General features: G+C 38.6%; 1 protein-coding gene across 4 annotated transcripts in view; it reads right to left on the bottom strand.

Annotated features, from left to right (window-relative positions):
- Positions 1-22,992, bottom strand: part of THRAP3 (thyroid hormone receptor associated protein 3) — a 73,761-nt gene that overhangs the window by 35,530 nt on the left and 15,239 nt on the right. For 3 of the 4 annotated variants that reach the window (XM_074334402.1, XM_019726532.2, XM_019726531.2), the window contains exon 2: positions 8,292-8,388. The exons of the other annotated variant lie outside the window; for it this stretch is intronic. The gene's annotated coding sequence lies outside the window, so the exon portion shown is untranslated. The remainder of the gene's footprint in view (positions 1-8,291; positions 8,389-22,992) is intronic. 4 annotated transcript variants of the gene reach the window in all.

The following is a 22,992-nucleotide window of genomic DNA, read 5'->3' as shown; positions in this document are numbered from 1 at the left end:
AATAATAAGGGAAATTAGACACAGGGAATATAGGAATTGTGGGTTAAACTGTATCACCCTCCCGCCAAATTTAAATGTTGAAGTCCTAACCCCAAGTACCTCAGAGTGTGATGTCATTTGGAGATCGGATCCTAATACAGATATAAGACTGGTGCCCTTCTATAAAGGGGAAATCTGGACATAGAGATATGTGGAGGGAAGACAATGTGAAGAGACATAGGGAGAAGATGACCACCTATAAGCCAAGGAGAGAGGCCTGGAACTCACAGGTCTCAGAAGGAACCAATCCTGCCAACAGCTTGATTTATTCATTTCTAGCCTCCAGATCTGTGGGACAATAAATTGCCATCGTATAAGCCACCCAGTCTATGGCACTTTGTTACAACAGCCGTAGCAAACTAATACAGGAATTCTGTACTATCCTTGCAATTTTCTGTAAATCTTAGACTAATCTCGAACAAAAAGTTTATTTAAAAAAAAGACAGAGGTAATGGTATTCCTATCTCAGTTATGCCAAGGTAGACAGATAACTAGGAAATCCCTGCTGGATGGAAAGGGGACCCATAATCCCAACACATAGTAAGCAACAGAGCGAGGACTAGAATTCAGGTTTCATTCAGTGTTTTCCTTAACATTATGCTACTTCAAGATGGACATAAAGGTGGGTATAAGTGAGGGAATATGCTGAAGCAAATACTCAGTTTAAAATTTCCAAATGGACAGAACCCTTGATGTGAGTCACTTTATAATAATGGACCAGTGACAGTAATAGCTTTGACACCAAAAAAGAACTGGGTTCAAATCTTAGCTCCTCCATTCCTTAGCTGGATAAGATACTCTCAATCTTCCAAAAGTGATCGCCATGGAATTTAAATTAGTAAGTCTATGTTAACTGCCTGCCATACGGCAGATGAGTTCACACCATAGGCTGTATTTAGCTGTAACCCCAGAGTAACCCCAGGTTGGAACTTCTCTGAGCAAACAGCCTTCACCACTGATTCCATTTTCTTGCTATTAGTAGTAAGTAATCAGATCTTCCAACACAGAACAATAAAGTGTTTTTTACCTTTAATGGCTAAATTGGCATGTGCTGCACTGAGATATATAGAAGCAAGAGTAGGTCATATTCTAAGGCCATGACCTTTAGAGAACAAATCCCTTTGCTGCTAGATGTTAGCAGAGAAAATCCACAGCAAGCTGAGGGGGCCATTCATTTGGAACTTGTTCATCACAATATCCCCAGTGTAGGCAACTTGTATCTTCTGAGAATTTGCTCCATAGATGTCTATTAAGCTCAGGATCATCCAAGCAATTAAACTTTCATCATTAGCATGAAAAACACAGCATTAATTTAAATAATCTCAACTCACCCCCCAGGCGCTCTTCTCCTATATTCTTAGGGGAGGGTAACAGCAATTTTAGTTCCTGTTTTAAATGGGTGTGGGTTACCATCGGGGAATATGTTCTTCTCATTTTTTGAAGAGAAACTCTTAGCTTTTCTAACTTAATAAAGACACTGTAGCCTATGTTAACTAATGGCCTATGGCTTCCTACCAGCTCTCATTATGGCAAACCTTTCTGAAAACTAAACAGCCAATCATGACACTCAACTACTTATTTTTTAAAATGAAATTATTACTACTAATACTTTGGGCTGAACTAGTGGTACATATTGCAATCACCTACAGAGCTTTTAAAAAGGCCATTTATTAAGATTCTTATTCAGAAAACCTGGAAAGGGATTCAGAACCAGTGGTTGACAGCTATTCTTTGCGGATTCCAAGGACTAGGGTTATGATCTCTCTTTGTAACAGTCCTCCCACCACTGATGCACCGAAATCCACGGTTTACATGGAGTTCTACATAAAGCTTGTTTACAACTTTATAAGAAATAAGTTGTTTGACATCTTTGATAGACACTGGTCTTTTATAGGATCAAATCATCTTCCTCAAACAAATCTATCACACACAGGTTTAGAGGGGAAAAAGTATTTGTGTTGGAGTTTATTTCGTATGTTAGTCTATCACTGCTTTGAGTTTGGAATATGGGAAGGTAATTGTTCAATAACTAAATCATATTTATTTATCTATTCCTTCAGAAGTATGAGCTCTTGGAGCTGCATTGTCCAAAACACATGTGGCTACTGAGCTCTTAAAATAAGGCTGGTCTGAAGTGAGATGAGCTACAGATATAAAATAAATACTACAGGATTTTGAAGACTTAGTACAAAAATCAGAATGTAAAATAGCTTAACTATTTTTTTTTTAAAGATTTTATTGGGGAAGGGGAACACGACTTTATTGGGGAACAGTATGTACTTTGAGGACTTTTTTTCCCCAAGTCAAATTGTTGTCCTTTGAGTCTTAGTTGTGGAGGGCGCAGCTCAGCTCCAGGTCCAGTTGCCGTTGCAGGGGGCACTGCCCACCATTCCTTGTGGGAGTCAAGGAATCGAACCAGCAACCTTGTGGTTGAGAGGAGGCGCTCCAACCAACTGAGCCATCCGGGAGCTCAGCGGCAGCTCAGCTCAAGGTGCCGTGTTCAATCTTGGTTGCAGGGGGTGCTGCCCACCATCCCTTGCTGGACTCGAGAAGTTGAACCGGCAACCTTGTGGTTGAGAGCCCGTGCTCCTACCAACTGAGCCATCCGGGAGGCAGCTCAGCTCAAGGTGCCGTGTTCAATCTTAGTTGCACAGGGCGGAGCCCACCATCCCTTGTGGGACTCGAGGAATTGAACTGGCAACCTTGTGGCTGAGAGCCCACTGGCCCATGTGGGAATCGAACCGGCAGCCTTGGGAGTTAGGAGCATGGAGCTCTAACTGCCTGAGCCACCGGGCCGGCCCCTTAACTATTTTTATATTAAGGACATGTTGAAAGGAAAATGTGTTGGATATATTAAGTTACATAAAATAAATCACTGAAATTAATTTCATCTGCTTTTTATTTTTTTTAATGTGGCTGCTAGAAAATGTAATTACGTGTGGTTCACACCACTTTGCTTGGACGGTGCTATCCTAAAAGATAACAATGATTATGTCTTTTCAATTGTTCAAGTTTTGAACTTGACCCAAAGTTATTTCGTCACTTTTAAATTTGTGATTTATTTTTGCAGTTTCTAATTTCTATCCACTAAGACTATCCTGTTAGCTACGTGATGTCTTTCTATTTACATCTTACTTCACCATTTACATCTGTACTTTACCAGGTAAGTTGGGAAGAGGGGAAAAGAATGTCTTAAATATACACACAACTCTACATAAGAAACCAAAAAATGATTTCAAGATCTGCTATCATTTTTTATCTTACCAGTCACCTGAGTCTATAAAGGAAACAAAAAAGAACCCAACGTGTTGCTTCCATTTAAAATGAATTAACTGGGCCCGCCCAATAGCTCAGGTGGCTGGAGCGCAGTGCTCCTAACACAGCACCGAGGTTGCCATTTCGATTCCCACATGGGCCAGTAAGCTGCGCCCTCTACAGCTAAGATTGTGAACAACAGCTCTCCCTGGAGCTGGGATGCGGTGAGCAGCCGGAGGTCAGCTAAGTTGCCACCGGCTACCTTGTGCTGCTGTGAGCGGCGTGGCCAGCGCGAGTGGCCAGCAGCCAGCATGAGCTGCTGTGGGCTGCTATGTGTTGCCATGGGCTACTGTGTGCTGCCATGAGCGGCTGGTGGCCAGCGTGTGAGTGGCCAGCAGCTGCCATGAGAGGCAGACCAACGGACCAGCCTGGGGGGCGGGGAGGGGGGTGCAAGGCTCCTAATACCAGCATGGGCCAGGGAGCTGTGTCCTATACAACTAGACTGAGAAACGACGGCTTGAACTGGAGTTGGGGAGGGGGGGAGGCGGAAGAAGGGGGAAAAAATAAATAAAAATAAAATGATGAAGGCATTATTGCAAGCTATCTAAATTTGAAGACAACTCAACTACCTCAAACCCAGGTAGATCCAACACTCAACCAGAACTTAGTTCAGATACATGTGGTCAGTGTGGCTCCCCTCTGGGATTTCCTTCAGTACAGCATATAACCTACTACAGAAATAGGTCTAATTATTTCCCAGGACATCTTATGTATTTTGCTTTTTTAAAAAGGAACAAAACTAAATTCATATTTACAATTAAAGCTCTGGCTCACTATAGTTTCAAAATTCTCAATGATCTGGCCCCTGCCTACTTCTCCAAAATTATCTCAATCATCTCCCCTTTCTACCACTCTCCCCAAGCCAAAAACGGTCTTCTTTCTGCTCCCTGAACAAGCCAGGCATTTATAGTCTCAGCACCTTTACACTTGCCATTGTCTCCACATAAACATTCTGCTAGTTTCAAGCAAGCATGGCTGGTTCCTTGCTCATCCTTCAGATCTCAGCTCATCACCTACTTGAAAACGTCTTCCTTTAGTATATTATCTAAGGAAACCTCACTGCTCCCCCACCCCCAAGTTATCTTGTGGTCCTATTGATTTCCTAACACTTAGGAAAATCTGAAATGATCTTATATGCCTCCCCAAACCAGAAAGTCAGCGCCCAGTTTGTCTTGCTTATGGCTGCTTTCCCTAGAACAGACAGCAGGCACGGTAATAAGCCCTAATATATAAGCCCTCAAGTGCCTGCTAACTGAATGAATCAAAAAAACACACATGAAAAGCAGCCTTAAAAGACAAAGAAAAGAATCTTAGAGGTTAAAATCCAGTATGCTTATTTAAAAAATTATGCCAACTGGCTTCCTATGTACATGTCCTTCTACTCTTTATTTTTTAATTTCCAATACTTAAGTCTCTTGAAGAACTGCCGTATTTCCGTATGGATTACAAAAAAACAAAAAGAACTATGAAAATAACTGTGTTTTGTTTGCTGAGGCTGGAGAGGGAAGGCTTGCATCACTAAGTATTTAAGATGAATAAGGCTTCAATACTAAAAACACAGTATTATTAACACAAGGTTAGACAGATAAATGGAACAAAATACAAAGTTCAGAAATATACCCTATAATACTTTCAAATCATTAGGAAAAATAATAAAGCAATAGTTGGGACAACTGATTAACAACGTGGTACAAAAAGTTAGATTCCATCTTCTTACCATAAACAGAAATAAAATTCCTGTTAAAGAAATGTAAAAAAGCAAGCCATTAAAAAAAATATTAGTGTCTATTTGTTAGGCCTGTCTAAAACTATTAAAAAGATTATCACTGGGGCCGGCCCGGTGGCTCAGGCGGTTAGAGCTCCATGCTTCTAACTCCGAAGGCTGCCGGTTCGATTCCCACATGGGCCAGTGGGCTCTCAACCACAAGGTTGCCAGTTCGATTCCTCGACTCCCTGAAGGAATGGTGGGCTGCGCCCCTGCAACTGGCAACGGCAATGGCAACTGGCCCTGGAGCTGAGCTGCGCCCTCCACAACTAAGACTGAAAGGACAACAACTTGACTTGGAAAAAAGTCCTGGAAGTACACACTGTTCCCCAATAAAATCTTTAAAAAAAAGAACACATATTCAGCAATTGCACTTCTAGGTATTTATCCAAAAGAACTGAAATCAGGATCCTGAAGAAATATTAGAACCCCCATGTTCACTGCAGTCCATTCACAATAGCCAAGATGTGTAAAGGACCTAAATGTCCATCAAAGATGAATTAATAAAGAAAATGTGTACACACACATACAATACACTACTCAACCTTAAAAAAGAATTCTGCAGTATGTGACAACATGGATGAACGTTGAAGACATTACACTAAGTGAAATAAGCCAGCCACAGAAAGACAAATAGCGCGTGATTCCATTTATATGAGGTATCTAAAATACAAGACAAACTCACAGATTCAAAGAGTGGAATGGTGTTATCACGGGGCAAGGGGAGGGAGAAATGGTCAGTTACTAGTCAGTGAACACCAAGTTTCAGTTAAATAAGATGAGAAGTTTACAGATTTGGTGCACAACATGGTATCTAGTCACCAATGTATTCTACACTTAAAAATCTGTTAAGAGGGTAAATCTCATCTTAAATGTTCTTACCAGAATAAAATAAATCTTATCATCCATGATGTTAGCAAATTGAAAAGCCTTCAGGAGAGGTGGGAAGTGGTTTGTAATTTATTGCAATCGGACTCCATGACTCAAATGGGAAAATATAAAGAACCAACTATTGTCAGTTTGTCCTTGCAGCTGTAGAAGGTACAAGTTTCTGCAAATGTATGAAGGGCATAGCTATGTCTTGTAGGGACTGAGGTTATTTAGAGTTGTATGAAAAACTAGGATTAAACAAAACTCTTGCTGAATATGAAATATGTGTGTGTGTGTGTGTGTGTGTGTGTGTGTGTATATAAAATCTAGATAGATAGATAGACAGATATAGATAGATGAACACAAGTGAATAAAAGACAACAAAAGTTAGAAAACATAGCAAAGGAAATCTTCCAGAAAGTAGAACAAAAACACAGAGAAAGAAACAGCAAAAACAAAAGATAAATGTGCATGATCAGTCCAAAAGATCCAAGATCCAAATAATTCCAGAAAGAGAGTAAATAAAGAGGGTACAGGGGGAATCAATGATGTAATTCTAGAAAACTTCACAAACTGAGGAACATAAGTTTCAGCCCACTGAGCGGTCATGGCCACCACATTGGATGAAAACAGTCAAATCAAGAACATCATTATGAAATTTCATAACATTGGGAAAAAGAAGTTTTAAAGTCTCATAGATCACCAACAGGTTATATGCAATGTAACTGACTTCTCAACAACACTGAAAGCCAAAAGGCAATAGAGCAGTATCTTCAAAATTATGAAACAAAATTATTTCCAAACTAGAATTCTATACCCCACCAAACTAATGACCAATGTGACGGCAGAATAAAGGCATTTTTAGGTACGCATGTCTAAAAATTTTACTTCTTGTATAGCCTTTTTTCAGGAAGCTAATGGAGAAAGGTGCTCCTCCAAAACAAGAGATAAGTCAAGAAGATACGGGAAAAGATAATGGGATCCAGTACGAGAGAGGAAGGAAAAATCATGATGATGATGATGTTGGGATGGCAGGTATGGCAGCTGCGCAGCTACCTCGAGCACACATCGGGACAAAGCAGATCAGAAGGTATCTCCACAAGATAAAATTTATAATCTAGCTAAAATGCTCGAGGAAGATTGACTCTTCTAGGTAGTGTTTAGAGAGGAATTACTGATAAAAATATAGAAACTAAGCAGATAGAGATAAAAAAGAGATTAAAAAAAAAGATATCAACAGAGAAGACAAAAAGTTGTACAAGAAAACTAACTATAGCATGTAACATGATTTGGCTGTGAATAAGCTATACATAACCATAATATCATCAACAGTGAATGCTGATCTAACCAAAATTACATTATAAAACCAGAGTGACAACAAATGTGGATGTGTGAGGTGTCGGGCAATTCTTACAGAAAACTGCTACTATCTGAGGTGGGAAGTTAATAAATACCAAAAACTGGAAAATCAGTAAGTAGCAAAATAAGATTGTATTTAAACGTAAAACCAAAAGAAAGAGTAAAGAGTTGGAAATGATTGCTTCTAGGGATTAGAAAGGGAGCAGAGAGGGACTGCTGTTTTTCATAAAAATCCCTGTGGAGCTGATGGTCTGATGTATCTATGCATAGGAGTTTTGTATATGTTTTAATAAAGTAAAAAAAAAAGTGCAAATACACTTATAAGATACTTTTTAAAGAAAAGAAAATGAACTATGGGAAAAAGTCAACTGTGTACGTGCATTTATTCATGTCCACTACATAGTTATCTAAGACAGGGAAAAATGAGAGAAGAGCCTAAATGTCTACCAAAAAGGAACTAGATAAATTATATGGCACATCCATAATGAAATGCCATGAGTCATTTAAAAATGCAGAGAAAAACTTGTTCTTGTTAACAAGAACCAGGTGACAAGCAAGTACAACCCCAATTTTGATTAAATACACATATCCAAGTAACATATGCATAAACAGACTATTCACCAAAATATTAACAATAATTATACGTAGGTCAAGTTTATAGATGACCTTTTTCAGTATTTCCAAATGAATAAACATGTTATTAAAAAACTCAAATGTTAGTTAAAATAAAAAGTAACTGCTGATTCTACAACTTAGAAAGGAATCAGAGAAGACAGCAATGCTACTTTGTCATCTTATTTCAGTTTGTTAAACTGAAAAACAAACACTGCTTTAATCAGAACCCAGAACTTCCATTAAGGAATTTTATCAATAAACAATTCAATGTAAGATTGGTTTTGTAAGTCAGTGAAGTCATTAGTTCCTTTTACGACCATGCATTTACCTTATGAGTGATTCGACTTGCACCAGATCCCAGACACTACCTCAAAGGAACACTGGCAGTGCCGCTGGCGTCTCCAGTTTACAGTCAGGATACAATTCTGGAAATGAGGAAAACAAACAGTGATAAATAGCTACCCAACCCTTGCAGATTGCATCTTGAAATACTGATACTTAAAATCGATGAGCAAAACCTCTACTCTAGTCCTCAACTTCACTTCAAGCGGGCACAAGCTTCTCTCTCAAAGTATACTAGTCTGAGAGTCTCTGTCTGTCTCTCACGTTTTTATCCATCCGACTTCCTCTGGTAAGGCTGCAGCATAAAAAACTAAAACCTTCCTCTTGAGTACCCTGATACTTTCACTGGCAACACTTCAGGTGCTACGGTTTGTATCATGCAAGAGTAATTCACAAACTTCATCATTCAACCTGGAGAATTACTTCAGAAGAATTAGGTATCTGTGAAACAACAAAAAAATAACCGAGGTATGCTGAACTAAATTTAACAAATACATTTCAAGTTAAAATAACTCCCCATCTTCATCCCTCAAAGTGCGTAGACGTGTACACACACACACACACACACACACACCCTCTTCTGATCCAGTTTTTTAAATATTCTCAGATCTAAACATTACTAACATGGTCATACAATAGTTATGTAGAGTGTTACCAAAACAAATAAGAAAACAAAGTTCCAAAACCAACAAGCTCATGTATGTAGTTAACATCCTCACTTCTAGCTTATTAATAAAGCTTTATGCTTCATTCACATTACTAATAAAGTAGGAAGGCATCCATGCAGGCTTGATGTTAACCTTTTCTTTTCACTTACTTAGCATTCACTCGATCACGGTTTTTCTGAAACCTGTGGCTTACACATAGCTTAACCCTTGCCTACTTAGCCAGGAAAGAAAGGAAAGTAAACTATGCTCTCTTGGTACATGAGGAAGGCTCAGCCTAGAAAGCCTCCTCCCCTCTCACCAAACTCCTCCGCATTCCTCTGAGGGTCTCCTCCTCCAGCAAGCAGTCCTGGCTCTTCTCTCCCAGGTGAGTCAGGGACTGCATCTCTGTTACCCTACACGTCTCTCCTTACACTCATCTCATTCAATCTGTTCATATGTCAATTTCCCTGACAGTGATATGTGTCTGCTGAATAAACGAATTCCTCAAGCAATAAACTCCTGACCTATACCAAAGGTAATCAGGCCATTAACAGTACAAACAGGCAACAAAAACCTACTCTTCAAACAAGCCAACAAAAACTTACTCTGAAAGCTACTAAGATAAGACTTTTATCCAGATGAAGTCAGTTTTCAAAACTTTTACCAAATTAATAATGTTGATCTATATTTACTTAGTTGATAACTAGTAAAAACACAGCACTTTCAAAAACTCATTGCTTCAAACTACTTGTGCACATATCCTTGCAGGTTATTCTAGGTTACATCAGCCAAAACTTCTTTCCCTATTTCTAACTGGGTACAAGCGCTCACACCAACTAGTCTGAGGAAAAGCGCAATGACTTCTACAGGATCAAAAACCTTACTCTAAAACTCACTGAATTTAAAAAGGACTATTCCAATACATCCATTCTTAAAATTCTAACCAGACAGCAAACACACAGGCTTCCATTTTACTACCCCATCCTGTTTCTTTCCTATTACTTAACCTCTTATTGGATGTTGGTGAGTTTTATCATCCCAACAAGTCTTCAATCTTTCACACCACAATGGGTGGAGAAGCAGACCTGAGTCTCTGGCCCTTAGTTATTCTGTGACAGTAAGGAGACACCTGAAGCCCTGAGTCACCCCTACCACCAGTCCATACACCACAACCCCAAACTGTCCTACCTGTGTCACCTGGACAGTCATACGCATACGTTTTGGCCTGTCTCCTGAACCTCCCTTAGTCAGATACTTTTTCCCCTTCTACAGTTTCCCTTCTAATTGTCCACTTAAGTGCCTACTACAATGCCAGGCTCTATTCTAGGCAATGGAGAGTCAACAATTTAAAAATCTCTTCATTCCTGGAGCTTGCATTCTAGGGGGTAGGTGGGGGTACATGGGTGAATAAGAGTTACAATTTTATATAAAGTGGTCAGGAAAGACCTCTCTCATGAGACAGCTGAGCAGACTTGAAGAGTGTGATGTGCCTTAACTGAAGGTAGAGGGAACCAAACAAAAAACGGCAAGTGCAAAGACCCTGGGGAGGGAACACGCCTGGCGTATCTGAGGGTGGACAAGTGTGGCTGCAATGTAAAAAGTTGCCAGGGAGCAGTTGGAACACCAGGTCAGAGATATGAGTGAATGGATAGGGACTTGCAAGCCATCGTAAGGGCTCTAGTTTTCCTCTGGGTAATGTGGGCAGCCACTGGAGTGTTTTGAGCAAAGGAGTAATGTGACCAGAATTATGTTTCAAAAGGATCATCTTGGCTGCTGAGTGAGGAACAGACTTTAATGGAGCAAGGGCAGAAGGAACTGGTAGATATTGCTTACAATCACCCAGGTAGAGGACAGCAGTAGCTTAGACCCGGGTGTAGCTCAGAATACTCCAAAGTCCTATATGCTACTAGACCTTCCATAACACAGTTCCTAAATCAAAACAAACGGTGAACACAAATATTCTAGGGCCATAATATTTGTACCTCCTACGGATGAAGAAGACTGAAATTTTTTTATCTCATCTCAGGCACCCCTGCTAATTTTTTGAGATGCAGAACATAAGGAAACACAAGGATGACCTTGCATGCTCTTATGAACTGAGGTCAAAGCCAGTCCTTTAAGCCACCAGGCATAACGTGCTTATATAAATACTGATGAACTAATGTGTTCTATCTTCAAAAACATGACACCAATAAAAGCAAACAAGAAGACAGTGTCTCTTCTACTCAAATTAACCCAAAGTAGCCAATCAATAACAAAATTTAATCTTGGCCAATCCCCATTGAAAAAAATCAGGAATTGATAAGATCATGACAGCTGAGTAAATAAACCTTTAACGTTTTACCAAAGAGAACTGCAATGTCTGCTCCATGTAGCTTCCCCGGTAACAGCAGGAACCAAGATTGAATCCAACACTGTGGAATTACTATAAATGGCCTTGGAGAGAAAGACAGATACTTCCCAAAGGGTCGTGTATACAAGACCTTCTCTACACTGGGGAGGTCAGCAAATGATGGCACACAGGCCAAATTTAGCCCAACCTGTTTCTGTACCACCCATGATAATAATGGGTTCTGCATTTTTAAATGGTTGAAAAAAATTCAAGAGTATTTCATGATGTATAAAAAATTCTATTAAATTCCAATTTCAACATCTATGAATAGTTTTATTGGAACACTACCACGTTCATTATTTTATAGATAGCTGCTTTCACACTACAGCAGCAAAGCTGAGTAGTTGGAACAGAGGTTGCATGCAGTGATCTCACCACTTTGCAGTGAAGTTATAACTCAACAACATTTCAAGTACCATGCATTCCGTCGCATCACATTTTATTATTTTTAAATTACCAGTGCATATCCATTATGTCAAAACAAGAAAAGTAGACTTTGTTACCCATTTAAGGCACAATGTGGCGTGTGGATCATTTTATTATTGAATTAGATGGTAAAGTACTGTTTATTATGAAATGACACCATAGCTGTGCCAGGGATACAACATGTCAACATTACTTAACTAAGCACTCATCACAATAGTCCCAACTCACAGACTCTATTAGAAAAATCAGAAAGTTTAAAACAACACAGAAAATCTTCGCAAAAAATAAAAATGAGGCTAAAACCAAATTAAGTTCCTGAGAGGTTCATTTGTTAGGGTAACAAGGAAATCTGCTACTACTATATTGCTATACTATTAATTACTTTGTTATTTATAGTGGGCTAATTAAACCATGTTTGACTACAGCAGCCAAAGAAATGTGTCCAGAGAAAATGAACTTAAGACTATTAGCTTTTTGGCTTTCGAATCAGGCACAATGAGAGCAACATCAGCAGTCAATTAAAAAATACGGCAGGTGGAGGGGAAAGGTGCTGACCTAAGTAACTGTGGGAATGAGTGGAATAGGGAAGAATAAATGGAAAAGAAACTGCACAAAACCACCGCATTCTAGTTGATAAGAGTTGTTTCCCAAGGGGGTTTGGGTTAACGATTCTGAAACCACTGTATGTGCATACTGGAATTAATAAGTAAATGGATGGCAGATGGTGAGAGCCAAGTTTCTCACTGTTGGGAGACAGTGGGAGGTTATAGACAAAAAAGAGGAAAAGGTTAGAAATCATTGACATGGAACTGTATTAGTTGGAGATACCATTATGAACTAATACTTAGCTTAATATAGATACAAATGGACACACAGAAATATCAGAACTATTCAAAGATATTTCTATAAGTACACAGAATGTGTTTATATACACATTTCCTGTATGTGTACACACATATATTCTTTAGGTATATGGAACACATATGTTAGTATACACACATATGTTTCCTTGCTCAGTCAGCTGAGAAGACCTAGACGCAATAACATTCCAGTAGCAACGAGCACACTTAAAACCCAGATCTTAATTTCTAATACCCCTTTCCAATAAAAGAAACCGGGGCTCCTTAGGAAAATGGCTGGTTCTAGGGCTGGGGCAGGGAATACACAGGATGAGGTTGGAGTATCTTGAAGGCCCACAAAGTAAGGAAGTGCTTTAAAAAAAAAAAGAAGCCACAATCTTCATTGGGGTTTGTCAAAAGGACACTCCTGTCCAACTGAAAGAGCTCCCAGGGGCGGCCGGATGGCTCAGTTGGTTAGGATTGCTGATTCAATTCCCACATGGGCCAGTGAGCTGCGCCCTCCACAACTAGACTGAAGACAACGAGCTGCCGCTGAGCTTCCAGAGGGTCAGCCAGCTGGCTCAGTTGGTTAGAGCTCACACTCTCAACAACAAGGCTGCCGGTTCAATTCCCACATGGGATGGTGGGCTGCGCCCTCCACAACTAGATTGAAGGACAATGACTTGGAGCTGATGGGCCCTGGAGAAACACACTGTTCCCCAATATTCCCCAATTTAAAAAAAAAAGTCTCAATAGCCATAGCTAAATTCGGAAAAATATGAACAAAATAAAGTAGTACCAGATTATAACTCAAAGTATAAAATATCCATGAGTCCATATTAATAGACCGAAATGATGGAATAAATAAATGGGTCAAGAGACCAAGCTCCCACACAGAATTCCAAATAATTTATGTATATACTCTCTCCCCAGGAGGTGGAACATAATTCTGCACTTCAAGGGATTTCCTTCCACAAAGTACTGGATGGAGGGGAACAGGAGGGAGTAACCTGCGTTGGAGAAACTCAGCCAGATGGTCAAGGTTCGCGCCAACAGTAAGTCACACTGGCAGCATGTATTCCTTCATGTGTGATGAAAAAGGCACTTTACCTCTGTGGTCTCTCTGCCCCAAAGCAGCAACACCAGTCTAATCATGAGAAAACTATCAGACAAACCCAACTGAGGAAGATTCTACAAAATACCTAACCAGCACTCCTCAAAACTGTCAATGTCACCAAAAACAAGGAAAGTCTGAGAAGCTGTCACAGCCAAGAGGAGCCTAAGGAGACATGACAACTAAATGTGTTGTCTTAAATGGGATCCTCGAACAAAAAAGGACATTAGGTAGAAACTAAGGAAATCTGAATAGAAGACATGGGTTTTAGCTAAGAACTTATCAATAGTACAGCATAGGAAAGTCATTGGTATTGGAATGGCGATGTACAGTGTCAGAGGGGTAGTAGACTTGTTGGGATTACTACTTTGTGAGGGGTATAAATGTCTGATCAATTTGTTTTGTACATCTGAAACTAAAAAAAAAATGTATTGATACTGGTTCATTAGTTGTGACCAATGTACCATACTAAGATGTTAACAGGGAAAACGTATACATGTACTATTTCCTGATTTTCTATAGATCTGAAACTGTTCAAATAAAGCATTTGTCTAAAAAGAAAAAAGGCAAATGACTTTGAGTGGTATTCCTTGGCTCTTGATGATTCAACAGCTATTACTGATCTTGCTCATTGTTTACTGGAGAAGCCAATGCCAAGTTTGAAGTGACTGAAGAGTTAGCCTGTTTGAATAATCTGTATGGATTAATCTGTATGAATTTTTTTCAAAGTTGAAAGAACACTAACTCAATACAACCTGAACTTGAATCTGATAATAGGTGTCACAAAATGACTGTGCTAAAAATGTGTGTGGTGAAGAAAGGGCTTAGTTGGACCAATTTACAAAGCTTGTGAAAATGTCAAGTATTTAAAGCATATGATTATTCCCTATTTTCACCAGCAGGTGCTCTGCAAAAAAAAAAAATTTTTTTTTAAACATCGTTTTATTTTATATTATTTTTTGCCCCTTCTTCTGCCTCCCCCCCCTACTCCAGTTCAAGCCGCTGTTTCTCAGTCTAGTTGTGTAGGACCCAGCTCCCTGGTCCATGCTGGTATTATGAGCCTTGCAGTCCTCTCGGCTGAGGCAGCTGGTCGCCGGTCTGCCACTCACAGCAGCTCAACGCTGACTGCCAGCCACTCACACGCTGGCCACTGGCCACTCAGGGCAGCACACAGTAGCCTACACCCACCTCCGGCTGCTCAGGGCAGCCCAGCTCCAGGGAGAACCGTTGTTCACAATCTTGGCTGTAGAGGGCGCAGCTCACTGGCCCACATGAGAATCGAACCCACTACCTTGGTGTTAGGAGCACTGCGTTCCAACCACCTGAGCCACCAGGCCAGGCCCCCCAAAAAAATTTTTAAACTATCACATGTTATTGAGCCAGTATTGTCAAGAATGACTTTCATTTGCTCTCAATTTACTTTTGTAGACTTAACCATTGTCAGTTCTGTGAACTTTTGTCAAAAATAGAAAGTGAGTCCTGACCTGCCTACCAAACAATAGTTCAATGGCTCAGCAGTGGTAAATTTTATTGACTTTTTTTTTTTTAAGCTCAGGGCTTAAAAATCTGGAAATTTCCTCAACAAGAGGGCGCACTACTAAACACTATTATTGAATACTGAATGGCTTTGGAAATTATCTTTTCCTGCAGACTTGGCGTTTCTTAATGAATTCAATCAAAAATTACAAGGCAAAATAGCACTTTGGGAAACATAATGCAGCAAATTAATTTTAACATTGTTTCAATCACAAGTAATGTTAAGTTACTTTATTCACTCTCTTGCTGTCAAATGTTAAAACAACCAATGACATCTCCATTCCCACACAAATCTAAAGCAGACATATTTTCTTAGCTCCAACTATAGTTTCAACTTATTTCCAACCTCAATGCAAGTACCAAGGAAATAACCATCTTTCAAAATCCATCTAACTGCAACTGAGGAGCTTCCATCTAATCCTCAATTGGAAATGACTAATCTGCAGTGCAATTACATGCTAAAAAGCAAATATCAAGAATCTAACAGAATTCTGTTTTCCAAGTGATGAATATGCCCAATTAAAATCCTATTCTCGGGCTGGCCCGGTGGCTCAGGCGGTTAGAGCTCCGTGCTGACTCCAAAGGCTGCCGGTTCGATTCCCACATGGGCCAGTGGGCTCTCAACCACAAGGTTGCTGGTTTGACTCCCGTAAGGGATAGTGGGCTGTGCCCCCTGCAACTAGAAAACGGCAACTGGACCTGGAGCTGAGCTGCGCCCTCCACAACTAAGACTGAAAGGACAACAACTTGAAGCTGAACGGCACCCTCCACAACTAAGATTGAAAGGACAACTTGACTTGGAGAAAAGTCCTGGAAGTACACACTGTTCCCCAATAAAGTCCTGTTCCCCTTCCCCAATAAAATCTTAAAAAAAAAAAAAAAAATCCTGTGCTCAAAAAAAATCATACGCTCATGGATTATTAGTACTTGGCAGTACCTCTCTGTGTGAAGACATTTTCAAAGATGACATACGTAAAATGTCATTCCAGATTTCAACATTCACAGACGAATATTTGCCATCAATTTTGATAGATGAAGTTAACTTTCAACCCAAGTAAAATGTTATCCCCCCCAAAAGAATCCCATTCTTCTAACAGACCTGTATTACAAGAATTGTATTCAAGTATTGTATTCTGAATTCTGCCAATTAAAACAATGTTTTCTCTTCTGTTATGTAAGTACCTACATAATATCCTCAATTTTGCCCCTTGGCCCCAAAGTCTAAAGTATTACCTGGACCTTTATAGAAAAAGTTTGCCAACTCTGGTTCTACATCACTTGCCTAGCAAAGGCATTTAGTGCAAATGGCCAAACAAGGATAAACACAGAGCAGTATTTCCGAAAACTCAAGAGTCTCAAATGGCAGAAACTCATTTTTTAATACTTACGCCCAGCAACTTACAGTAAGGCAAATAAAATCAGTAATCAACCATTCCAAAGTAATTTCCCAAGCACTGGCCCAACAAATAGTAAGAAAGAGCTCTAAGGCCGGACTACTTAAGTTTGTCCCCAGCTCCACCAACTAGCAGTTGTGAGGCCTGTGATAAGTCCCTTGATTAAATCTTACTATCTTTGTTTCCTCATCTGTAAAACTGGTTCCTATTACACAGGGTTGTTATGAAAAAACTGAATAAATTAATTCGTGTGTAATGTTCTTGAAAGAGTGCTTAGCACACAGTAAGTACTTAATAAATATTATTACTATATTGTTAATCAGGCCAATGTCAAAATGGCCGTTAAAAGACAAAAGGACTGCAGCCAGCTGGTACGGGTAGTCACACTATTAAACAATTACCTTCTTTCTCTCTTTTTTATTTTGTTGTACATTTTTTTTATTATATTAGTTTCAGGTGTACTAAATATAACGATTAGACATTCGTACCCCTCACAAAGTGATAGCCCCCCTCTCCAAGTCTACTGTCTCTCTGACATTGTATACAGCTGTTACAATAACCTTCTTTCTCTTGAGAACTCAGGCAGACTCAAAATATAAGATGCTTATTACGTCTTCAAAACCTCTTAAAGAAGCAGAACACTCTGGCAACAAACCCAGGCTATACTTGATCCCATGCTGAGTCTGCCCCATAAATGACATCATTATTCTGTGCCACAGGTTCTCAGTTTACAAGGGATCTACATGCCATCTGTGCACCTGACAGTTTCTACACAGACAGGTGGTTTTTAAAATCATGCTGAGGTGCCCTAAAGCAAAATAACATATCATCTGAGTCCTCCGACCCACCGACCACCAGATAAGACTGTGTCTTACCTGAAACCCCAAAAGCTACTTTCCCATAATTTATCATCTTTTCATCACATTACAAAACTTTTATAAGCTACCATTTCCCTACAACATAAGCCTCTATTTCCTTGAAAACTACTAGAGCAGTATCACTAAACTAAATGGCTCCTTGATAACAAACAGATACCAGATCAAATTCCTTTTTGTATTCCTAGTGTCTAGTTACATGTTCATTGACTGACAAATGAGTATTAGCTATACAGTTTTTCTTTTTACTATTGTAAAATATACATAACACAAAATTCACCATTTTAACCATTTTTAAGTGTACAGTTCAGTTCAGTGGCATTAAGTACATTCACACTGTTAGGCAACCATCACCACCATCCATCCACCTCAAACTGAAACTGGGTACCCATTAAATAGTGTCCTCCCCGTAACCACCATTCTACTTTGTCTCTGTGAATTTGACTACTCCAGCTACCTCATCTGAGTGACATCATACATACTGTCCTTTTATGTCTAGCTTATGTCACCCAACATAATGTCAAGATTCATCCATGTTGTCACCTATGAAGTTTTAAAAGAGGAAAAAATGTACAGAATCATAGAACTTGAGATTGTAACATAAAGTGTTTTATTTGCCTAAACATACTAAAATGTTTCTTAGTTTTTTCTTTTTAGTAACACATGCACAGTAAAAATTTCAAATTGTACAAGAGCATAGGGCCGGCCGAGTGGCTCAGGCGATTGGAGCGCCGAAGGCTGCCAGTTCGATTCCCACATGGGCCAGTGGGCTCTCAACCACAAGGAGCCTGTTTGATTCCTCCTCTCCTGCAAGGGATGGTGGGCAGCGCCCCTGCAACTAACAAGGCCAACTGGACCTGGAGCTGCGCTGCGCCCTCCACAACTAAGACTGAAAGGATAACAACTTGAAGCTGAACGGCACCCTCCACGACTAAGACTGAAAGGACAACAACGTGACATGGAATAAGTCCTAAAAGCACAGTTCCCCAATTTAAAAAAAAAAAGTCTCGTTCCCCTTTCCCAATTTAAAAAAAAAACAAAACAAAAAAAAACACCAAAAACTTGTACAAGAGCATATAATGAAAAGAGGTCTCCTTCCTAATTTCTGCCCTCCCTATCCCCAACTTCCAGTCCTCCTCCCTGGTTTAAAAATATTTTACTTTGGAACACGATCACCAACTACTTGCTGCCTCGCCTTGAGGACGTTCTATTAGTAAGATACTCAGTTGGCCTATGAGGGCTGGCTGTTCCTCTCTTCTAAAAATACTAACATAAAGATACAAAACAATGTACATAAAAATTTTAAGAACATTTTACAAATACTTCATTAAGTTAACAGTTCAGTGAGAGCACCATATGAATAACGTCTTTGCCAGACAGCATGTTGAGGCAAGAAAGATTACAGGCTCTGGAATCACATAAAAACCAGTTGAAAACATTTTCACTCTTTTAAGCCTCAGTTTCCTGATCTATAAAATAGGAGTAACGCTACCTCATAAACTGTTGCAATGATTAAATGACAAAAACATCTAAATTATAGTATAGTTCCTAATAATATAGCAAGCACTCAAGTAAGAGTAACAACTAATTATTAATTTCCTTCACAGGGCATTGTAGAAAGCACAAAGATGAATCAGAAGTTGTGCCCTTCCAGGTGCTTGTAATACAACAGAGGAGTTTATCTCTGCTCAGTATTATCATTATTCTGCTGAGAACCAGATTAATACAACTTCCAGCCTACAATTAATTCTAACTCTTATGAATCTAGTTCTAAATCTCTCTGAAATAGTTATTTGCGAAATATAATTGTGATTTGAAGTGCTAGAGAATCAAGTTCATTATCATTAGACCATGTATAGGGTGTGTAGCCTCAACTGGATTTAATCATAATGTGAAGATTTTTGTGATTAAGAGACCATGAGCCAATCCAATCTACGTGCAAGACCACTGAGCCAGAAGATCAGAGTTTTAGACAAATATGACTAGAATTAGAGTCGCAGAGCATTAAGAACTGGAAGCACTCTGAGAGAGCCTATCTAGCACAACCCTAGCTTTACAGAAGGGAAAAAGGAAGGGATCTGCCCAATAAGGCGAGCTCTGCATAAAACTAGAGCCTACAGGCCCTTCCTTGACCGTTAGTTCTTTCACATCATCAGGCCCCCTTTTGCCTGTTAAAGAACCTTAAGCCACAAACTTCATCCAGGCAGCTCTGATTTCTCACTTTTCTTTCCAGTTACTTATGACCTAAAGGAAAAAAAATTTTTTAATGTACCTTATGAAATCGGTTTTAGAAACATTCCTAAATAATCTTACTTATTTAGCTAAAATGTACTCTATTGGAAGCTACAGGGAATGCTAACTAAGAATAAATCTAATCACAGGGAATGCTAAATAAGAATCAATCTAACCCACTAAAGGCCTATTTGAAAGGAAATTTCAGTCAAAAATTCAATTTTAAAGCTAGAAAAGTGGGCAGAACATTCAGAGTCTATGTTCCACAAATGCTTATTAGTTTTACTAAAAAAAATTCCATCCAAAATAGTAATCTGAATAACAGCCCATTTAAAACAGGTCATCAGACCAGTATAACCAACTTCTGGATGAGTCATATTTGTTTCCATCTGTAAACAAGCAACAGGAAAGAGACTGAATTTGATGCCAGAATAATATCACAAATATGATCATACCATGCTGGAGAATCCACTAAAGTACATTCACCTTCAGAAATTTTTTTCTTTCTTTTCTTTTTCTTTTAAAAAAGTAGCTACTAGATTTGACATGAAGGTCAAAACTACTTCTCAGAGTACTATCAAACTTATTTTCAACCAAACTTACTATTAAAAATAATCTTATCAGCAATTTTGGAAATCTATCCAAAATGTCTATATTCTCTGGTTCTGCTAATTCTAGAAAATTAATTTTCAGCTGCTTTGCAGCTGATGTTCACCCAACAGCAATTTACAAACACCATTAGGGAAACAAAACCCTCTTCCCACAAAATACTAAATCCCAGAGCTACCTAAGCAGAGGGTTCTCACAACATGCATCTTAGTTCCACAGCATTTATAAGCACTGTAATAGCTCCCCAGAATCAGCTCTATATTCTTGTTTAACCAGGAAAATAGATTGCTATAAAAATGGTATAACTGCAATTTCCATTTACTAAGAGAACTATTTTCACTTGTCAAAGTAATTTTTATAAATGGAGTTTTCCCTCTAACAGATTTAATTCAGCTGTTTGACTCATTCCCTCCCTGATATAGCAATCCTGCTTTCTATTTCCAGTAAATTTGGTTTTAGATTACATTACTATTTTTCCAATTTCTCATGTATAAAGTTAAGACTTAAGCCTGGCAAAAAGATATAAAAGCCACCATACAAAGGTACAATGGTAGAAAGGCCACAATACAAAACCCCAAAACAAGTTAGGACTTGAGATTCAGAATATTAATAAATACTAAAACCAATCATATGAAGAAAGTAAAACTAGACACCTATCTCACATCACAGACAAAAATAAACTCCAAGTGGACTAAAAAAAAAAACCACAAGCAAGTAATATTAAAGATGAAAAGCTTTAAAACTCAGAAGAAAATATAGGTGAATATGTGTATGAATCCAGAGTAGAATTTCAAATAAGATACTACAAGTCTAAACCTTAAAGGTAAAGCTTGATAAGTCTATATGCTTTAGAAAATCAAAATGAACCCACATACTAGGAAAGTATATTTGCAATACATATAACCAAAGGATTAAAATCCAGACGCTAGACTATACATGAGTAAAGAACCTCTACAAATCAATTAAAAGGCAAAAAAATTCTTTTAGGTAAAAAAAGATTACTTTTATTCAATAAATATTTACTGAACACCTACCATATGCCAGGCACTGTCCTAGGCACCAGAGATAAAACACTGACAAAAGGAGAAACTGACCTCAGGTGGGATGAGACATACAAACAACTATATACTGTATGTCAAATGATGATAGATGCTAAAAATAAAGTAGGGTAAGGCGATAAACAGGCAATTCAAAAACAGGGAAACCTATATGGCTATATATATGCGAGAAGATTCCTCTTCACTAGTAATCACAGAAATACAATTTAAAACTACAGTGAAATATTATATACTCTTAAGAATGGCAAAAATTTTAAAGTCTAATAATATCAAGTGTCATTAACATAGGTAGCAACAGAAATGTTTATACTGGGAGTATAAGTTGGTATAATCACTCTGGTGAATAATGTGACCATGTCTAATAAAGTCCAAGATGTGTACATTCTATGACCCAGCAATTCCACTCTTAGGTATAAAACCTAGATAAACTCTCCCAAGTCTAGAAAATATATACAAGAAAATTCTTGGCAGCACTCTCTGAGTACAAACAGGAAAATGGATTAAAAAAGTGGCACATTCATACCACGAATACTATACAGCAGTGAAAATGAAAAACAAGATAGCACGAATGAATCCCACAAACAAGGCTGAGCAGAAAAATACATCACAAAGGTAAATCGCTATCACAGCTTATATGAAGCTGAAAAACACACAAAAATGAAACTTTATTTTGTTGAGGAATGCATACATTTTTAATAGAAGTCTTGAAAAATGCTTAAGTATCATAAACACCAAAATCAGAAGACTGGTTGGGGGAGAAGGGGTGAACAATCCTAGATTTAGCTATGGCGATAGAACTTTAAGTTTATTAAATTTCTCTCTTAAATACATGGGTACTAACTGTATTATTCTTTGCACTTTTTTGCATGTCTTCATATTGCATACTTTTTTAAAGCATGAAAAAAATGTTTATACCATGCTAAATACTGTACTTGCGCTACCTTTAGACTTCCTTTCCCAGTCCCTCTCCTAGAAGAAAAAGAATAATAAAATTTCCTATGCTAGTGACAGAAAAGTACAGGCATTCCCATATACCTCACAAGTTTCTTGGCCACACATATTTACATGTTTGCAAACAAGTTCTAAAGACTGAAATAGGACCCATAAAGCAATACTTTTAAGGTCAAATCAAAGAAACAACTCCATACTGAAGGATAAAAATATGAAAGTGTATGTTGAGTATAGGCAGGGTGCTTAAGAACAAGAGCTTCGAAAACACATGCGCAACCTGGATTAGAATCCTGACTCCACATATGTGCAGCCAGGATTAGAATCCTGACTCCACATCTGTGCAGCCTTGAGCAACGTATATAATCTTACTCAATTTCCTCATCTCTGAAAAGCAGATACACTAACAAATTTGTCATAAAAGTTAAATGAATTAATGAACATTAAACACATAGCATTTTACTCTAAAAGGGCAGTTTGAAAAATAAAAAATTGGAAGGGAGAGGGTAATAATGGATATGCTCAACAATGAGAATTTTGTTTTTCCAACTGTTTCAGGAGTAAATCAAGGTTTATTTTACACTTCATGAAGACTTTTCCCCCCCAGCAACAGTCTT

Source organism: Rhinolophus sinicus, linkage group LG06 (genome assembly GCF_036562045.2).
Source record: "Rhinolophus sinicus isolate RSC01 linkage group LG06, ASM3656204v1, whole genome shotgun sequence".
NCBI lineage: Eukaryota > Metazoa > Chordata > Mammalia > Chiroptera > Rhinolophidae > Rhinolophus > Rhinolophus sinicus.
Note: the sequence above shows the minus strand (reverse complement) of the source record. Positions and strands in the feature narration are given on the sequence as shown.